This window comes from Moschus berezovskii, chromosome 1, assembly GCF_049115385.1.
Source record: "Moschus berezovskii isolate FMDL1 chromosome 1, NW_MosBer_1.0, whole genome shotgun sequence".
Taxonomy (NCBI): Eukaryota; Metazoa; Chordata; class Mammalia; order Artiodactyla; family Moschidae; genus Moschus; species Moschus berezovskii.
The window spans coordinates 139,584,999-139,606,212 of NC_142460.1; the positions used below are offsets into that span (position 1 = coordinate 139,584,999).

A 21,214-nucleotide genomic window follows, 5' to 3' on the forward strand; every position below is an offset into this window, starting at 1 on the left:
AGTAGTATTCCACTATATATATAGGCAGCATATTATCTTTATCATTTCTTTCCCCTTGGATATTTAAGTTACTTCCATGTCCTGGCTATTTAAATAGCGCCTCAATGAATACCGGGGTGCATCCATTCTTTCAAAATACAGCTTTCTTCAGAGATATGCCTAGGAGTAAGATTACTGGTAGCCCTATTTTTAGGTCTTCAAGGAACCTCCATACTGTTCTCCATCATGACTGCACCAATTTATAGTCCCACCAACAGAGTAAGAGTGCCCTCTTTTCTCCACACTGTCTCCAGCATTTATTGTTTGTAGAATTTTAATGATGATTATTCTGACTGGTGTGAGGTGATACCTCATTTAGCTGATTTGCCATTTCTCTAATAATTAGTGATGTTCAGCGTCTTTTCTTATGCTTTTGGGCCATCTTTAAGTCTTCTTTGAAGAAATGTCTGTTTAAATATTTTGCCCATTTTTTTAATTGTTTTTTTTTTAAATATTTAGCTGCATGAGCTGTTTATTTTGGAGGTTAATCACATGTCAATCGCTGCTTTTGTAAATATTTTTCTCCCATCCTAAGGGATGTGTTATCATTTTTAAATGGTTTCCTTAGATGTGCAAAAGTTTTCAAGTTCAATTAGATCCTCTACATTTATTTTTGCTTTTCTCTTCATTACTCGTGTGTGTGTGTGTATATATATATATGTGTGTGCACATGTGTGCACGTAGTCACTCCATTGTGTCCAACTGTTTGTGACTCCACGGACTATAGCCTGCCAGGCTCCTCTGTCCATAGAATTCTCCAGTCAAGAAAACTGGAGTGGGTTGTCATCTCCTCCTCCAAGGGATCTTCCTGACTCAGGGATTGAGCCCCCATCTCCTGCATCTCCTGTATTGGTAGGTAGATTCTTTACCTGTGCCACCTGGGAAGCCTGGAGGTTGATCAAAAAAGATCTTGCTGCTATTTATGTTAAAGAGTGTTCTGTCAATGCTTTCCAAGAGTTTTATAGTTTCAGGCCTTACATTTAGGTCTTCAATCCATTTTTAGTTTGTTTTTGTGTGTGGTGTTAGGGAGTGTTCTAATTTCATTCATTTATATGTAGCTGTTCAGTTTTCCCAGCATGATTTATTGAAGATGCTTTCTTTATTATAAGTTTTTGCTTCTTATGTCATAGATTAGGTGACCTAGGGGCATGGGTTTATCTCTGGAATTCTATTCAGTTCCACTGATCTATATTTCTGTTTTTGCACTAGTTCCATACTGTTTTGATGACTGGAACTTTGTAGCATTATCTGAAGTCAGGGTCCTCCAGCTCTGTTTCTCTTTCTCAAAATTGATTTGGATATTTGAGGTCTTTTGTGTTTCAAAAAAACTGAAAATTTTTTGTTCTAATTCTGTGAAAATTCCATTGGTAATTTGCTAGAGATTGCATTGAATCTCTAGATTACTTTGCATAGCATAGTCATTTCCACAATGTTGATCGTTCCTGTCTAAGAACATGGTGTATCTCTCCATCTATTTGTGTCACTCTGGATTCTCTTTTGAAGAAGTTATAAAAATTGCCTTAGCTTCTTCCTGAGTGAATTAAAATGTAGTTTTAATATATGTTCATTTTTTTTATATCTGCATGAAAGTCCTAATTTTTTAATAGTCTGAAAATGGTCTTCAGTAGCACAAATCTATCCTCAAAAATTACTTGTTAATCACTATAGTGTTTACACATGAAATTGCTGGTTTGTAATATTGACAACTACAATGCTTTATATAAAGTTTTATAATTAATGTAAACAATGATGCTTACAAAACAAATTTTCAACACGAACTGTCTACTCACATGATTTTAATGATTCCGTTCCCTTCCGTTCTGTCGCTCAGTCGTGTCCGACTCTTAGCGACCCCGTGGACTGTAGCCTACCAGGCTTCTCTGTCCATGGGATTCTCCAGGCAAGAATACTGGAGTGGGTTACCGTTTCCTTCTCCAGGGGATCTTCCCGACCCAGGGATCGAACCTGGGTCTCTCGCATTGGAGGCAGACGATTAACCTCTGAGCCAATGATTAAGCAAGCAAATTTTTTCAAGTGCAGTTTATAGATGACATTTTTGAACACTGTATCTTTTATAAATGAGACAACTAGATGATTGTTGAATAGGATGTTACTTCACACATAATGATGAAACAACTAATACCAAAGAAAACATATTAATCAACTCTTTTGGGAGAAGATGTAATAGTTCGGTATTTGGATTTCAGAGCAGAGCTTAATATGATGGAACATGCTGAAAGATTAGAGGACAGATTATATGTTGAGATGTCCCAAAAGCAAATAATGAAGCTGCAGACTCCAACAGTGTGTTTTGGAATTAAATTATCAAACAAATGAACACAACAAAATTCAACTACACGTACACAGTACCAAGTTTACTCAGATTTTTAAAAAGACACAGAACAGAGAAAATAACACATGCAAGAGCAGCATCACAGAGACGTCAGAAAATTAGACACTGCTTATGATGTCACCTAAAGGTAATAAATTTTAGTTAAGGTTGATGTGGACTAACATGAGTTAGAGGACTAATCTGGGCCCCCTCATCACAGGGAAGTGCACAGGTCCAGAGATAATCAGTTTAAATATCATTTTAATATATGTAGCTCCTTGTGAAAAATAAATGATTCACTCTGAAAGTTCAAAATAATAGAATACATAATTCTCACTTCCATGTACAATTGGTTAGGAAACTTCTTGGATAAAAAATTCATACAAAGAAATCAATGGAATAACTTGTCTACCTTCAGGATTGACATTTCTAAACCTTTCAGTTCAATTCAGTTCAGTTCAGTCGCTCAGTCGTGTCTGACTCTTTGTGACCCCATGAATCACAGCACGCCAGGCCTCCCTGTCTATCACCAACTCCCTGAGTTCACTCAAACTCATGTCCATCGAGTCGGTGATGCCATCCAGCCACCTCATTCTCTGTCATCCCCTTCTCCTCCCGCCCCCAACCTTTCCCAGCATCAGACTCTTTTCCAGTGAGTCAACTCATCTCATGAGGTGGCCAAAGTATTGGAGTTTCAGCTTTAGCATCAGTCCTTCCAATGAACATCCAGGATTGATCTCCTTTAGAATGGACTTCTTGGATCTCCTTGCAGTCCAAGGGACTCTCAAGAGTCTTCTCCAGTAACAGTTAAATATTGAGGCTTTTGAAAGAAGGCACAGTTCATATGTTGACCATTTCCTTGTAAAAGCAAAGGTTAGCAATATGTCTGAAAGCAGACTTTGTGTGAGTGAAAGAAAACTAATGATTAACATAGGGTAGATAAAATTAATGTATGAACCACTAACTGACCAAAAAACACTTGAAGGTAGTGTTCTGCCACCCCGTCTAAAAGATATTTCAAATTTTCTTTCTTAAAATTTCTTCTCAGTCACTACTACATTACCATTCCTGTCAATACATGGAAGCTTTTGTGTGACTTTTGCTTATAATCATACTTACTTTTTATACTTTACTGTGATTGGTGAATATTTTACTTGTATCAAACAGGATAAATGACACTTAATGGGATAAATACAGTGAAAGTCTTCCTTTTAGCAAGATCTAAGATTAGGAAAATTATTTTTTTCTAAGATGCACTTTAATTTTGCTTTGATTTAAACTTTGGTTGATCAAAGCTAAAATCATATTGTCATTTAAATTCACAAATCTCAAAATATAGCCTTTTGATTATAACAATGATTAGCAAGTTAGTTGTATGTGCTATTTATAGATTTTCCTCTAGCCAGTTAATATACTTGTCTTTTATTCTAATGCCTAGTTAGTAAATTGGTGAAGCCATGAATGATAAAGCTCCATGGATTCCATCCTCCATATGGTCGTGAGAAACTTTAACTCCAACATTTTGAAGTTGTGAGACATATATAAGTCCATCATCTCTTAGAACATCATGTTGACAGGTGAGAAACTAAGTTAAGGGCAATTTTTGCAACTGGGAATCATTGACTGCCAAGGGTGATAATCTACTATCCAAAAGTGCTGAATATGGAAAATTATGTCTCCCAAGACGTGGTTCAGTATATACATAGTTTTTCTTGTATTCCTCAGGAAGGAAGGTGCTCCAGTTAACCAGCTTGAACAGATGCCTTGCCCATGAGGCATGTGTTGAATTTTTATTATTGCCTGGGGGAGTGCTTTATCCTGGGTCAAATATAGGCATGCAAGTTTGATTACCAGTTTCTTCGACAGAAATGGACCATGTTAATTTCCTTAGTAAGATGGCATAGAGGTATCAATGACCTGTTCAGTTCAGTTCAGTCGCTCAGTCGTGTCCGACTCTTTGTGACCCCATGAATCACAGCACGCCAGGCCTCCCTGTCCATCACCAACTCCCGGAGTTCACTCAGACTCATGTCCATCAAGTTGGTGATGCCATCCAGCCATATCATTCTCTGCCGTCCCCTTCTCCTCCTGCCCCCAATCAAGCTAGGGTAAATTACAGCTTGAATTTCAGTTTATTTTAGAATTCTGGATCATTCTGGATCTGAAAAAAACATATAATAAAATGTGGATCTGTTAAAGGCTTCAAAACTATAGGAGTGGTGGCCTTTATTCCAATTAAATCAGCTGTTATGATGTAAATAATTATGAAAATGATACAATTTCTAATGATTTTTTTCATCATATTTGTATTTTAAGGGCATTAAAATGTGTCATCCCAGTTTCATCAGTAATGATTCACACATACACACATACATTTATTCACATATAACCACCAAAAAAAGAAAGTGTAGTGGGTGCCAAAATTCCACAAAAAATATGAGGAAAGACAGATTTCTCGAACATAATCTCTCTAATGCCCATGATCCCACCCCAGTGCCTTGAGACAGGTATTTTACAAACCAAGTGGATCATCTCAAAAACGGAGTGTAAGAAACAACAGCACACACATAAATAAAATTGAGACAGAGAGACTTAACTAATACCTTCTCAGGCTAGCAGTAAAAGCCGTCCTACAAAAGGAGTTAGCAAATCCTGCTGGTTTTAAATTCCTCTGCTTATTGTTTTGTTCCAAAAAAATTTGATTTTGGGGGTAAGAATTATGTATTGTACTAAATTTGTTTTTCAAGTTTATTAGTTATTGTGGACAGCTATTATTAAGTGCACACAGCAAGTGTTTTAACAATGGCCATTGTCCTTTTTTTTTTTTTTAACAGCAACAATCCTTCCATGCAAGCATGCTATACGGCCCAAATGTTAACTCCACTGAAATACATGAACTAGAGTAATACCAAGTTCTTGGTAGACTTTACAATTTACCTAATGAGAACAATAAATCTCTTGTTATACTAAATAGTGGTTCCTAGACTTTGTTCTATTTCCCTCAAAATTGGGGACTAATGAAGAGCCTGCTTTACAATTATATTTCATTTCCCTCAATGCTCTAAAGCCACCTTGTCTTAAGGTAAAATTATGTAAAAGGACAGTAAGTTTGTTTGTTTTTTTTTCCATTTAACAGTTTAAATATAAGACTGATAAAAATATCCTAACAAAGAAAATGATACTTTTGCATTAGAATTACAGCATGTGTTATAAATATGTATAATATAAAACACATAAAACATACCATTTGAGTTGTTCTTGTTGCAATTAAGCCCCCAGAACTATCACTTGAAATACAGACTCTAGTGGGATCAACTCCATATTTTGCAAGAATTTAATCTTGTAGAAAGAATTTGACCACAGAAATAACATCTTCATGGGCAACAGGAAACTGATATTGAGGAGCTAATCTATAGCTTCAGACAGAGAAAAGAAAAAAAGAGAGAGAGAGAAACAAACAAAAGCATATATGATTAAACTTCAATTGTATATATCCAGGTATCTCTCAATTTAACCAGTAGGTCCAAAGAACAAAATAAGTCATACTTGAATCTTTAGCTTCACCAATCATACACTGACTTACTACTAACTTCTATTTTTTAAAAAACGTAGATTCTGGTATAACATTTTTAAAATGTTGGGTTCCATGAGATGAGACAGTTAAGGTTTATGTGTTTATACTCATAAAATTGTATGTAATTTTTTTCAGCAAAAGTGCAATCAAGGGGAGATGCTCTGTAACATTTATCAGATTCTCTATGAAGTTGGTGACAAATATTTTTACAGTCATTGTTAGGAGTGCACACTAGATTTTAAAAGCAGCAAATCTGAGACCAAATGATTTGTAGGTGTCTTATATTAGAAATTTTTATAGGTAAAAATTATACAAAATAGACTTAATTGATAGAAAATATAAGGGAAAAATTCACTGGAAAAGAAGTACAGAGAAGCTTTGAGTAGAACATAAAATACTGGACATTTCCAAGTCTGCAATATATCATTGGGAATTTAGGCAAAAATCATGAATACTTCAGTTCTCTTATGTTGAGAATGACTTAAAATTCTCAGATGGTCACAATATTTGCACCTGATATTCCAACAATTAAGAATATCTATATAGTCAATATCTTCTAATAACCTATAATGGAAAATAAACTGAAAATATATGTATATATATATATATATATATACATGTGTAACTGAGTCATTCTGCTGTATACTTGAAACTAACACAATGCTGTAAATTAATAGTTCAATTTAAAGAAAGAATATCTATCAAATTGATCTTTTATCACCAGTTCAAGCAAATACAGAATCCCAATTGTATAGTGGGTAATTAAGTTCCTAGGCATTTCTAGAAGTACCACAGCCAGTATTGTCAGAGATGTTCAGCCTGTGTTGCCTCTCAAAGGTCTCTCCAATGACAGAGGTTAAAGAGAAACTAGGCCCCTTTGAGGAAGAGTGGATAATGTAATGATAATAAAATAACATAAATCAACACTTCCTAGGATCTCAGTCCTTTTGAAGCCATAGGTGTCTTCTTTGGAAATCAAAATTGTTTATCACAAGGGCAAGAATCATAATATTTTTAAAAAAAAACACAAATATAATACTCTTACTCCACTCCTACAACCACAGCAACAAGTTTGTTTGCCATCCATCCATTCAGAAGATCCACTAATGTATACTCCGTATACACACACACAAAAAAAAAATTATGTGAAAGTCTCTCTGTAAATAGGAGCAGTGGAAGACTACCTACGTGGGTGAAATATGACAGAATTATGATTAATTGGTGGAAACCTTACATTCTCACTTTTCCTGTTACCGTATGGAGTGATTCAAAGACTTCAGGTCTGACAACTGCTAATAAATGGAGAAGGTCATTGCAGAAAAAAAAAATACATTAATAAAAAAGAGTCATGACTATATATAAAAGGCTCAGGGAATTAACTGTTAAGTACAACTGAAAAAAAAAATGTTGAGAGAGAAGTAGGGGTATAAAGGGAAACCACAAAGGAAAAGAGGAATACAGGTGCCAGTACTTGGATGCTACACTAAGGATTTCTTTGTCAGTAGGTAGTAGATATTACCAAGGAATTTAATTATAAATCATATGATCAGAAAAAGAAATTTAGGAAGAAAGGTGGAGAGACTTGGTTATTAAATGTAGATGCTAAGAAACAATAAGTAATTGACTGTAATTGTCCCTTATTAATAGAATGCAGCTGAGGAGCATGTCTATTTTCTTTTTTTTTAATGAGCTATTTTTTTAAAATAAAATTTAATACATGGTACAAAGCACAATGCCATAAACATTAACAGTTAAAATATCACCAAATGAAAAAAATACTATAGAATACACAGATGCAAAAAGCTACATTAAGTTATTTTACAACTGCCTCAAGCTGCAAAAAGAAAAAAAAAAAAAACCCAATGCCTTACCTAAGTTATCCCTCTCTCAAAATACTGCCATTTATATTATTATTATTTTCTCTCCTTGCTGAAGTTGAAGTTTTTTCTCAAATTGTTGAAGTTTATGTCACTGTCTCTCAACTTGTTGAAGTTGCTGTTTATTTGGGTTTCTTTCTTTCTCAGACTATTGGGAGATATACAGGAAATGTTCTATTTGGTCATGTTCTTTGGATTACTGTGATTCTATCAGATATACTGGCAAGCTCTGAGGTTGTATGTATTGATCTTTAGGACTATGGTTATAGCTCAAAATAGAGCTTTGGAAATCAGCAGCCTGGTTGTGGGAGATAGAGCTGAAAGTATAAACAATGTGAAGAGTCAAAAACTAAAGAAAGGAATACTGAGGAACACAAACACTTATAAAATATAAAAAGAGGTCTATATTTGTTTTATTTTAAAGAAGGAGAACCACCTGAAGATTAAGCGGGAGAGGCAAAAGGAAGTTAAAAGAAACGTTCATAGAAATCAAGGGAACAGTAGTTTCAGTGAAGGGGGAGTGGTCATTGTCAGTTTACACAGCTTAGAGTATTCTTCAAAAGGGGGAAATGGATTCCACAGTGTATAAAAATGAGCCCAAGAAGAGTGACAGGTTACTACCTAGAAAGAAATATTCAGAAACAAGGAAGATCAAGATAGAAGAGGCTGTAACATTTAGGAGTCAATAAAGAGGACCTATTTATAGACAGAAGGGAAATACTGATTAAAATCCAAATAATATGAGGGACTATGACCCCAGGCAAAGAAGAGATTATACTTTGCTAAAAAAAAAAAAAAACTCATTTCTAGGATATAAATAGAAAGAAATAAAATTAATATACTGCTAATAATTTTTAAAGACAGATACTCAAGGGGTGGGGGTGCTGAATTTGTACAGACATCCTTGATAGATGAAGGAGGATGAACTGAGAGACTTAAAAGAGCACCGCGGGTTTGGAAGTGACATTGACAAGAAGGATAGAAATTAAATATACACAAGAGACATCTTTAAGAGACAACCTTGATGGTTGGTAGGATGAGATTGTTCCCTAGTGGTGAAAGGCTTAAGCCTGTGGATCCTAATGTGATTTCACTACTGGTTCCAACACTTGCTAACAGTAGGGGAACCTTTCTGTTGCTATTATCTGTAAAATTTTGACAGAGATACCCATCCTAAGATGTGATTGTCATTCAAGTAAAAGTGTACCATGCACCCAACTAATGTAGCATTCGTGGTTATTTTGAACTGCTCAGTTCAGTTTAGTCAATCAATCGTGTTTGATCTTTGCGACCCCATGGACTGCAGCACGCCAGGCCTCCTTCTTTATTACCAATTCCCCGAGTATACTCAAACTCATGTCCATTGTGTCAGTGATGCTATCCAACCATCTCAACACTGTCATCCCCTTTTCCCACCTACAACTTTCCCAGCATCAGGGTCTTTTCCAATGAGTCACTTCTGCGCATGAGGTGGACAAAGTATTGGAGTTTCAGCTTCACCATCAACCCTTCCAATGAACACCCAGGACTGATCTCCTTTAGGATGGACTGGTTGGATCTCCTTGCAGTCCAAGGGACATACAAGAGTCTTCTCCAACACCACAGTTCAAAAGTATCAATTCTTTGGTGCTCAGCTTTCTTTATAATCCAACTCTCACATCCATACATGACTATGGGAAAAAATATAGCTTTGACTAGACGGATATTGTTAGCAAAGTAATGTTCTGCTTTTTAATATACTGTCTAGGTTGGTCATAACTTTTCTTCCAAGGATCTGGCATCTTTTAATTTGAGGGCTGCAGTGATTTTGGATTCCCCCCCAAAAAAAGTCTGTCACTGTTTCCACTGTTTCCCCATCTATTTGCCATGAAGTGATGGGACCAGATGCCATGATCTTAGTTTTCTGAATGTTGAGCTTTAAGCCAACTTTTTCACTCTCCTCTTTCACTTTCATCAAGAGGCTCTTTAGTTCTTCTTCACGTTCTGCCATAAGGGTGGTGTCATCTGCATATCTGAGGTAATTGATATTTCTCCCAGCAATCTTGATTCCAGCTTGTGCTTCATCCAGCCCAGCGTTTCTCATGATGTACTCTGCATAGAAGTTAAATAAGCACGGTGGCAATTTATAGTCTTCACTTATTCCTTTCCCTATTTGGACCAGTCTGATTTCCATGTCCAGTTCTAACTGTTGCTTCCTGACCTGCATACAGATTTCTCAAGAGGCAGGTCAGGTGATCTGGTATTCCCATCTCTTTCAGATTTTCCAGTTTATTGTGATCCACACAGTCAAACGTATTGGCATAGTCAATAAAACAGAAATAGATGCTTTTCTGGAACTCTCTGGATTTTCCAGTGATCCAATGGATGTTGATAATTAGATCTCTGGTTCCTCTGCCTTTTCTAAAACCAGCTTGAACATCTGGAAGTTCACAGTTCACGTATCGTTGAAGCCTGTCTTGGAGAATTTTGAACATTACTTTGCTAGCGTGTGAGATGAATGTAATTGTGTGGTAATTTGAGCATTTTTTTAGCATTTCCTTAGGGATTGGAATGAAAACTGACCTTTTCCAGTCTTCTGGCCACTGCTGAGTTTTCCAAATTTGCTGGCATATTGAGTGCAGCACTTCCACAGCATCATCTTCCAGGATTTGAAATAGCTCAACTGGAATTCCATCACCTCCACTAGCTTTGTTTGTAGTGATGCTTCCTAACCCCCACTTGACTTCACATTCCAAGATGTCTGGCTCTAGGTCAGTGATCACATTTTCGTGACTATCTTGGTCGTGAAGATCTTTTTTGTACAGTTCTTCTGTGTATTCTTGCCACCTCTTCTTGATATCTTCTGCTTCTGTTAGGTCCATACCATTTCTGTCCTTTATTGAGCCCATCTTTGCATGAAATATTCCCTTGGTATCTCTAATTTCTTGAAGAGATCTCTGGTCTTTCCTATTCTATTGCTTTCCTCTATTTCTTTGCACTGATCGCGGAGGAAGGCTTTCTTATCTCTCCTTGCTATTCTTTGGAACCCTGCATTCAAATGGGTAGATCTTTCCTTTTCTCCATTTCCTTTCACTTCTCTTATATTCACAGCTATTTGTAAGGCCTCTTCAGGCAGCCATTTTGCCTTTTTGCATTTATTTTTCTTGGGGATGGTCTTGATCCTTGTCTCTTGTACAGTGTCATGAACCTCCATCCATAGTTCATCAGGCACTCTGTCTATCAGATCTAATCCCTTGAATCTATTTCTCACTTCCACTGTATAATCATAAGGGATTTGATTTAGGTCATACCTGAATGCTCTAATGGTTTTCCATACTTTCTTCAATTTAAGTCTGAATCTGGCAATAAAGAATTCATGTTCTGAGCCACTGTCAGCTCCTGGTCTTGTGTTTGCTGACTGTATAGAGCTTCTCCATTTTTGGCTGCAAAGAATATAATCAATTTGATTTCAGTATTGACCATCTAGTGATGTCCATGTGTAGAGTCTTCTCTTATTTTGTTGAAAGAGGGTATTTGCTATGACCAGTGCCTTCTCTTTGCCAAACTTTATTAGTCTTTGCCCTGCTTCATTTTGTACTCCAAGGCCAAATTTGCCTGTTACTCCAGGTGTTCCTTGACTTCCTACTTTTGCATTCAAGTCCCCAATAATGTAAAGGACATCTTTTTGGGGGTGTTAGTTCTAGAAGGTTTTGTATTTCTTCATAGAACCCTTCAACTTCAGCTTCTTCAGCATTACTGCTCAGGGCATCCCCTTGGATTACCGTGATATTGAATGGCTTGTCTTGGAAACGAACAGAGATCATTCTATCGGTTTTGAGATTGAATCCAAGTACTGCATTTCGGACTCTTTGTTGACTATGATGGCTACTCTATTTCTTCTAAGGGATTCTTGCCCACAGTAGTAGTTACAATGGTCATATAGTTAAATTTACCCATTCTGGTCCATTTTAGTTCACTGATTCCTAAAATTTTGATGTTCAGTCTTGCTATCTCTGTTTGACCACTTCCAATTTGCCTTGTTTCGTGGATCTAACATTTCAGGTTCCTATGCAATATTGTTCTTACAGCATTGAACCTTGCTTCTATCACAAGTCATATCCACAACTGGGTGTTGTTTTTGCTTTGTCTCCATCTCTTCATTCTTTCTGAAGTTATTTCTCCACTGATCTCCAGTAGCATATTGGGCACCTAATGACCTGGGAAGTTCATCTTTCAGTGTCCTATCTTTTTGCCTTTTCATACTGTTCATGGGGTTCTCAAGGCAAGAATACTGAAGCTGTTTGCCATTGCCTTCTCCAGCAGACCATGTTTTGTTAGTACTCTCCACCATGGCCCATCCATCTTGGGTCGCCCTACACGGTATGGCTCATAGTTTCATTGAGTTAGACAAGGCTGTGAGCCATGTGATCAGATTGGTTAGTTTTCTGTGATTGTAGTTTTCAGTCTGTCTGCCCTCTAATGGAGAAAGATAAGAGTCTTATGGAAGCTTCCTGATGGGAGAAACTGACTAAGGGGAAAACTGGGTCTTGTTCTGATGGGCAGGGCCATTCTCCATAAATCTTTAATCCAATTTTCTGTTGATGAATGGGGCTGTATTCACTGCCTGTTATTTACCTGGGGCCAAACTATGGTGGAGGTAATGAAGATAATGGCGATCTCCTTCAAAAGGGCCCTTGCATGCACTGCTACACTCAGTGCCCCCAACCCTGATGCAGGCCACCACCAATCCACGCCTCCCCTGGAGACTCCTGGACATTCACAGGCAAGTCTGGGTCTGTCTCCTGTGGGGTCACTACTCCTTTCTCCTGGGTCCTGCTGCACACAGTGTTCTGTTTGTGCCCACCAAGAGTCTGTTTCCCCAGTCCTATGTAAGTTCTGGCAGCTCTATGGTGGGGTTAATAGCGACCTCTTCCAAGAGGGCTTATGCTATACCCACGTCTGCTGCAACCACAGCCCCTGCCCCTGTGGCAGTCCACTGCTGACCCGTACCTCCACAGGAGACACTCAAACACAGTTCTGTTTCAGTCTCTGTGGGGTTTCTGGGTCCTGGATGCACAAGTTTTGTTTGAGCCCTCTGAGCATTTCTGACAGGTATTGATTCTAAACGCAACTTTCACTTACAATTTTTGGGCTTCCCTTTATGGCTCAGCTGGGAAAGAATCTGCCTCCAATGTGGGAGATCTGGGTTCAGTCTCTGGGTTGGGAAGATCCCCTGGAGAAGGGAAACGCTACCCACTCCAGCATTGTGACCTGGAGAATTCCGTGGTCTGAATAGTCCATGGAGCTCCAAAGACTCTGACACGACTGAGCAACTTTCACTTTGAAATGTTAACAGATCACAAAATCAAAATTCTGGATATAGTGACTCAGGCTCTAGGCTCTTTGAGGAAAAGAGTCTTCTCATTTGCTTTTTACATTTTGGAGTGCCTTTAAAACAATATCCTTTGTATTCTATGCTGTGTGGTAAGTTTATCAGTTGTCTAAAAGCAATTGTGTGTGTATTTCTGCATGTGAGTTTGTGTATATTTAAGCATGTTTGAGTTTGTATCTATGGGAATGTGTTGAGTGTGTGTCTTAGCTGTTCCATTTCACCTCTTGGAATCATCTCCAAACAAATGGAACAGGCTTTAAGGAGAAGCTGATTACTCAGTTCTATTTTATTTTTTCAATTGAAGTTCAAAATTATGCCTTGGATGCCTAACCTCAACATGATAAGTATTGATGCATCGCTGCCTATGATAGGAACATGTATCCACTACTTGAAAGCTGCAAATAATATCACTTGTGATCCAACATTTAAAACTTATTCACTTCTGTTTTTCTGAATCAGGTCCCATGGTAATTTCAAACTTGGGTTTAAATATTTGAATTATCCATTTTTCATTCTCAGTATAGCTTTATTTGCTGATAACTTTTTTAAAAGAAAATATTTCACCTGATAATTTTATGATTTATTTTCCAAGAAGTATATGAAGATATACATATGGATCATGACTGATAGAGTCTATCTCTCTGCTAAGACACATATACATGTTTATAAACATAAACATTACACCAATGAAAGTTCTTCCAATTATGTATATACAGCAATACATTTTAATATAAATACATAAAATGTATAACACACACAAGCACACATACTCATACATATTTGCATATATAAAAAGCACTTACAGTAACTTCCCAAATCAAAGGCCCCACCAGGAAAAAAAAAATTACAGTTGGTCTCTAGCTTTCTGACTTCCTCTTTGGCAAATACAAATAGACTTAAATAACACTGAAGGTTGTATCCATCACCATAAAGTTTTCATCTGAAATTAGTTGTGTGTAGTCCAGTTTCAGTATTATGGAAAACAATTCACCAAATCTTTTAAGACCTATTTTTTCCAATAAAGTAGCCTGTCAAAACAAAACAAAAACATTAAAACATGAAGCATTTTTATTTTTAGTAACATCAAGTGCTTATTGAAGAATAAAAATGTAATAATATTTTAGAGTTTTATTGTACATTCTAACACATATAAGACAGTGCTTCTAAATAAATATTAAATAGGCAGTGTTTTTAATATAAGAGTAATCTCATTTAACCGTCATCAGTTTACTTGCAGCTTATTTTATATTGGTCTAGTTATTTCTCAAATGTAAATTGTAAGCTTCTATTTGAGAAATAAGATTTTATAGTTCCTTGGATGCATATTTTAAATATTTTTATTTTATATCTTTGGTCATTCAGTTTGTTCAAAATTTCAGAAAGTATAAGTTTACCTATAAAACTATTCCCATTTTTTGAACTACAACTACATTCTTTCTTTAAGAAAAGACTTGGAGGAAAATACAGCTCTATTATTAAATTGTGTACCATTGGAGTAATGCTCTCTTTACCATTTTTGCTAAGATTTCTAATACTTTTGAAATATCTTCCAATGAATAGTTCACAAAAAAGGAATTCTGAAATATTGTGGGGGAATAGAACATTGATGGTGTTTTTCTGTCACTAAGTCATGTCTGATTCTGCAGCCGTATGGACTGCAGCACACAAAACTCCTCTGTACTCCACTGTCTCTGGGGCTTGGAGTTTGCCAAGATTCATATATATTAATGGATTTGGTGATGCTATTTAATCATCCGATCCTGTGCAGATAATACATTTTGGCTTCTCCTTTTGCCTTCAATCTTACCCAGTATCAGGGTCTTTTCCAATGATGTGACTCTTCCACAACAGGTGGCCAAAGTATTGGCCCTTCAGCATCAGTCCTTCTAATAAATATTCCGGGTTGATTTCCTTTAGGTTTGACTGGTTTTATCTCCTTGCAGTCCAAAGGACTCAAGTCTTCTGCAGCACCACAATTCAAAAGCATCAATTCTTCAGTGCTCAGCTTTCTTTATGGTGAAACTCTCACATCCATACATGACTACTAGAGAAACCATAGCTTTGACTGTATGAAGCTTTGGCCTCAAAGTGATGTCTCTGCTTTTTAACACACTGTCTAGGTTTGCCATAGCTTTCCTTCCAAGGAGCAAGTGTCTTTTAATTTTATGGCTGCAGTCACCATCCGCAGTGATTTTGGAGCCCAAGAAAAGAAAATCTGTCACTGCTTCTACTTTTTCCCCTTCAATTTGCCATGAAGTGATGGGGCCAGATGCTGTGATCTTAGTTTTTTGAATGCTGAGTTTCAAGTCAACTTTTTCACTCTCCTTTATTCACCCTCATAGAGTCTCTCTAGTTCCTCTTCACTTTCTGCCATTAGAATGGTATTATCTGCATTTTTGAGGTTTTGATAGTTCTCTTATAAATCTTGATTCCAGTTTGCAATTCATCCAGCCCTGCATCTCACATAATGTACTCTGCTTAGAAGTTAGATAAGCAGGGTGACAACATGCAGCCTTATCATACTGCTTTCCCAATTTTGAATCAGTCCATTGTCCCTTGTAGATTCTAACTGTTGCTTCTTGACCTGCATACAGGTTTCTCAGGAGATAGGTAAGGAGGTCTGGTATTCCCATCTCTTTAAGAATTTTCCACAGTTTGTTGTGGTGAACACAGTCAAAGGCTTCCGTGTAGTCAATGAAGCAGAAATAGATGTTTTCCTGGAATTTCCTAGCTTTCTGTATGACCCAACAAATGTTGGCAATTTGATCTCTGGTTTCTCTGCCTCTTTAAAACCCATCTGGCACACCTGGAAGTTCTTGATTCATATACTATGAAGCCTATCTAGAAGGATTTTGAGCATAACCTTGCTAGCATGTGAAATGATCACAGTTGTATGGTAACTTGAACATTTTAAATAGAACATTAGATAGCATTTATTATTATAGCTATATGAGAGGACTAAAATTTTACAAGGACTTTAAAATCATATAACCCATCTGCTTTAACAATGAGAATACTGAGAACAAGAAAGTTCCTGTTTTTGACACAGTTAATTGGCTAGTAATTGACAATATGTAAATCCAGTTTTCTTTGTTTTCTGAATGTTGAGCTTCAAGCCACCCTTTTCACTCTCCTCTTTCAATCAAGAGGCCTTTTAGTTCCTCTTCATTTTCTGCCATAAGGGTAGTGTCATCTGCATATCTGAGGTTATTGATATTTCTCCCGGCAATCTTGATTCCAGCTTGTGCTTCTTCCAGCCCAGCGTTCTTCATGATGTACTCTGCATATAAGTTAAATAAGCAAGGTGACAATATACAGCCTTGACGTACTCCTTTTCCTATTTGGAACCAGTCTGTTATTCCATGTACAGTTCTGACTGTTGCTTCCTGACCTGCATACAGGTTTCTCAAGAGGCAGGTCAGGTGGTCTGGTATTCCCATCTCATTCAGAATGTTCCACAGTTTATTGTCCCATCACTTCATGGGAAATAGAAAAACAGTGGAAACAGTGTCAGACTTTATTTTTTGGGGCTCCAAAATCACTGCAGATGCTTTTTGCAGCCATGAAATTAAAAGACGCTTACTCCTTGGATGGAAAGTTATGACCAACCTTGATAGTATATTAAAAAGCAGAGACATTACTTTGCCAACAAAGGTCCATCTAGTCAAGGCTATGGTTCTTCCCATGGTCATGTATGGATGTGAGAGTTGGACTGTGAAGAAAGCTGATCACCGAAGAATTGATGCTTTTTAACTGTGGTGCTGGAGAAGACTCTTGAGAGTCCCTTGGACTGCAGGGAGATCCAACCAGTCCATTCTAAAGGAGATCAGTCCTGGGTGTTCATTGGAAGGACTGATGCTAAAGCTGAAACTGCAATACTTTGGCCACCTCATGCGACGAGTTGACTCACTGGAAAAGACTCTGATGCTGGGAAAGGTTGGGGGCGGGAGGAGACGGGGACGACAGAGAATGAGATGGCTGGATGGCATCACCGACTCGATGGAGGTGAGTTTGAGTGAACTCCGGGAGTTGGTGATGGACAGGGAGGCCTGGCGTGCTGTGATTCATGGGGTTGCGGAGAGTCGGACACGACTGAGCGACTGAACTGAACATATTACTAATTGCTAAGTTACGTTTTTCAAAAGAGCCTATAAAAATGGAAGCAAAGTAAGTGTATTAACTGCTGCTGCTGCTGCTACTGCTGCTAAGTCGCTTCTGTCGTGTCCGACTCTGTGCGACCCCATAGACGGCAGCCGACCAGGCTCCGCTGTCCCTGGGATTCTCCAGGCAAGAACACTGGAGTGGCTTGCCATTTCCTTCTCCAATTTGTGAAAGTGAAAAGTGGAAGTGAAGTCGCTGAGTCGTGTCCGACTAGTAGCGACCCCATGGACTGCAGCCTACCAGGCTCCTCTGTCCATGGGATTTTCTAGGCAAGAGTACTAGGCAAGAGCGGCTTGCCATTGCCTTCTCTGGTATTAACTGTTAGGACAATTAAAAATGATGCTGTGATAGAAATAATGTAAATTTGAACTTAAAAAAGATAATTACATAAGGAATAATGAATGAGAAGTAGCATGCTGGTCAACAGGGTACAGTCTTGAAGAGGCCATTTTGACCATTAACACTTTTAAGTAACTCTAAAGTACGATTAAGATTTCAACTAAAAACACATATACACACATATTTTGGAATGATATACAAATATAGAAATATAAACTTAAAACACATACACCCATATATGCATTGAATTTGCACACAGCATTTGTGAAACAATCACACCCAATCTCTAAAATATACTTACCTTTTGGCCTTAGAAATAAGCTAGAACAGAGAAAGAATATAAATTTTTTGTTGTAGATAGCTCCTGCATTTAAAAGCTAAGCAGACTTAAATATCCCTTATTTTGGTAACAATGTCCTGGTTCACTTTAGGAAACTACCATATCCTGTTAGTTGAAATCTTTGATGGGGAAGTTGATCAAGGGATCAATCACTCACCAGTTAAGACGTAAGAAAATAAATTTAATGAAGATTTAGTGCACTCTCTTTGGATATTTATTCTTAAACAGAGACCCTAAGAATGAGAATACTCAATGATGACTTATCACCACAATGGAATCCTAAGAAGTTTGCTCCTGGATACTGACATCTCTGGTGCTGCCGACTTTTCTGAAGACTAGAATTTCAATGTCCAATTCTGTGAGCTTCCAAAACCTTATAAAACTTTCTCATTTGGTTATTGGTTGTTTTTATTATTACTACAGTCATTGTTAAGATTTCTTTAAACTAGCCATGGACACATCACTTTCTTTTGCTTCAGTTCAGTTCAGTCGCTCAGTCGTGTCCGACTCTTTGCTATCCCATGAATCGCAGCACTCCAGGCCTCCCTGTCCAATACCAACTTCCAGAGGGCATTCATGTCTATCGAGTTGGTGATGCCATCCAGTCATCTCATCCTCTGTCATCCCCTTCTCTTACTTACTAGCAAAACAAAACACACACACACACACAAAATAAAATGAAAAAATAACTCCATGTTTTTCAGTCAGGTCTGGGGGAAGACTGAGACTTGGAGAAGGGCTCAGTGGTAAACAGAGGAGATCCTCTGTTCATGTTACTGAGTAATGAAAGATTCTCATTTCAATACAAAAGTGATGCTATGTTTTATCTGGGATATTAGTGCCAAAAGGGAGAAGGAAATGGCAACCAACTCCAGTACTCTTGCCTGGACAATCCCATGGATGGAGGAGCCTGGTAGGCTACAGTCCATGGGGTTGCACAGTCAGACACGACTGAGCTGAGTGACATAGCAGCAGCGGCAGCAGTGCCAAAAGAGGTTAAGTATTATAAAAATGAACTGGCATTCAAAATGCCTTAGTTTATAAATAACGTAGCACCTCTTCATATACTTGTCAACCCTATATAGATCTTTGGAGAGACATCTGTTTAGGTCCCTTGCACATTTAAAAAAAATTTTTTTAAACTATAGACTTGTATGAGTTTCTTATGTATATTGGATATTAATCCCTTATCAAACAGATAGTTTGCAAATATTGTTTTCTGTAGTGTAGGTTGCCTTTTCATTTTCATTTTGGTGATAATTTGATTTGCTGTGCAGAAGATTTTTTAGTTTGATATAGCCTCATTTGTCTCTTTTTACTTTTGTTACTTGTGCTATTGGTGTCACAGCCAAAAAAAAAAGAAAAGAAAATCATTGCCAAGGGCAACGCAAAGGAACGTTCCTATCTGTTTTTTAATAGGATTTTTTAGGGTTTCAGGGCTTACATTAAAATCTTTAATCTACCCTGAGTAGACTTTTGTGTATGGTACAAGATAGGGGTACTGTTTATTTCATTTGTATATGCATATCCAGTTTCTCCAATGCCATTTATTGAAAACTATCCTTTTCCCATTGTGTATTCTTGATACCTTGCAAGAATTAGTATACTGTATATACTTGGGATTATTTTGGGGCTCTCTAATCTGTCTCATTTCCATATATGTCTGTTTTTATGAGAATACTACACTGCTTTGCTTATTATAACTGTAAACCTAAAAAATATTCACAACCTAGTCAAGAGTTATGTCTTATTCAGTGGAAATTTTTAGGACTTTAGCCCAGGAAGCAGCATCTCAAATAACCTGAAAGAACCACTCTGAAGAGATGAGGGGAGAAGTCAGTTTATAGAGAAATTTTGCAGCAAAGGATAGGTAGTCTGAACACCAAATGATTTTTGTTAATTCAAGTAAACCAGATATTCCAAGTCAGGGAATTTAGTATTTTTCTGTGTATGGAAAGATGCAAGAGTCTTGGCTCATTGAAATCATTTCTTTCATATGCATATCACCTATCTGGGGCCAGTATCCTGTTTACATGGAGACAGGGAGCAAGACCATCCCCAAGAAAAAGAAATGCAAAAAAGCAAAATGGCTGTCTGAGAAGGCCTTACAAATAGCTGTGAAAAGAAGAGAAGCCAAAAAGCAAAGGAGAAAAGGAAAGATATACATATTTGAATTCAGAGTTCCAAAGAATAGCAAGGAGAGATAAGAAAGCCTTCCTCAGTGATCAGTGCAAAGACATAGAGGAAAACAATAGAATGGGAAAGACTACAGATGTCTTCAAGAAAATTAGAGATACCAATGGAATATTTCATGCAAAGATGGGCTCAATAAAGGACAGAAATGGTATGGACCTAACAGAAGCAGAAGATATTAAGAAGAGGTGGCAAGAATACACAGAAGAACTGTACAAAAAAGATCTTCATGACCCAGATAATCATGACGGTGTGATCACTCCCTAGAGCCAGACATCCTGGAATCTGAAGTCAAGTGGGTCTTAGGAAGGACCACTATGAACAAAGCTAGTGGAGGTGGTGGAATTCCAGTTGAGCTATTTCAAATCCTAAAAGATGATGCTGTGAAAGTGTTGCACTCAATATGCCAGCAAATTTGGAAAACTCAGCAGTAGCCACAGGACTGGATATGGTCAGTTTTCATTTCAATCCCTAAGAAAGGCAATACCAAAGAATACTCAAACTACCACACAATTGCCCTCATCTCACACACTAGCATATTAATGCTCAAAATTCTCCAAGCCAGGCTTCAATGATATGTGAACTGTGAATTTCTAGATGTTCAAGCTGATTTCAGAAAAGGCAGAGGCACCAGAGATCAAATTGCCAACATCCGCTGGATCATGGAGAAAGAAAGAGAGTTCCAGAAATACATCTATTTCTGCTTTATTGACTATGCCAAAGCCTTTGACTGTGTGGATCACAATAAAGTGTGGAAAATTCTGAAAGAGATGGGAATACCAGATCACCTGACCTGCCTTTTGAGAAATCTGTATGTAGGTCAGGAAGCAGAGGTTAGAACTGGACATGGAACAACAGACTGGTTCCAAATAGGAAAAGGAGTACATAAAAGCTGTATATTGTCACAGTGCTTATTTAACTTATATGCAGAGTACATCATGAGAAATGCTGGGCTGGATGAAGTGCAAGCTGGAGTCAAGATTACTGG

General features: G+C 37.5%; 1 pseudogene; it reads right to left on the bottom strand.

The window, feature by feature from the left end:
* Positions 1–3,755: 3,755 nt before the first annotated feature.
* Positions 3,756–9,186, bottom strand: LOC129551954 (arylacetamide deacetylase-like 2; annotated as a pseudogene).
* Positions 9,187–21,214: the final 12,028 nt, after the last annotated feature.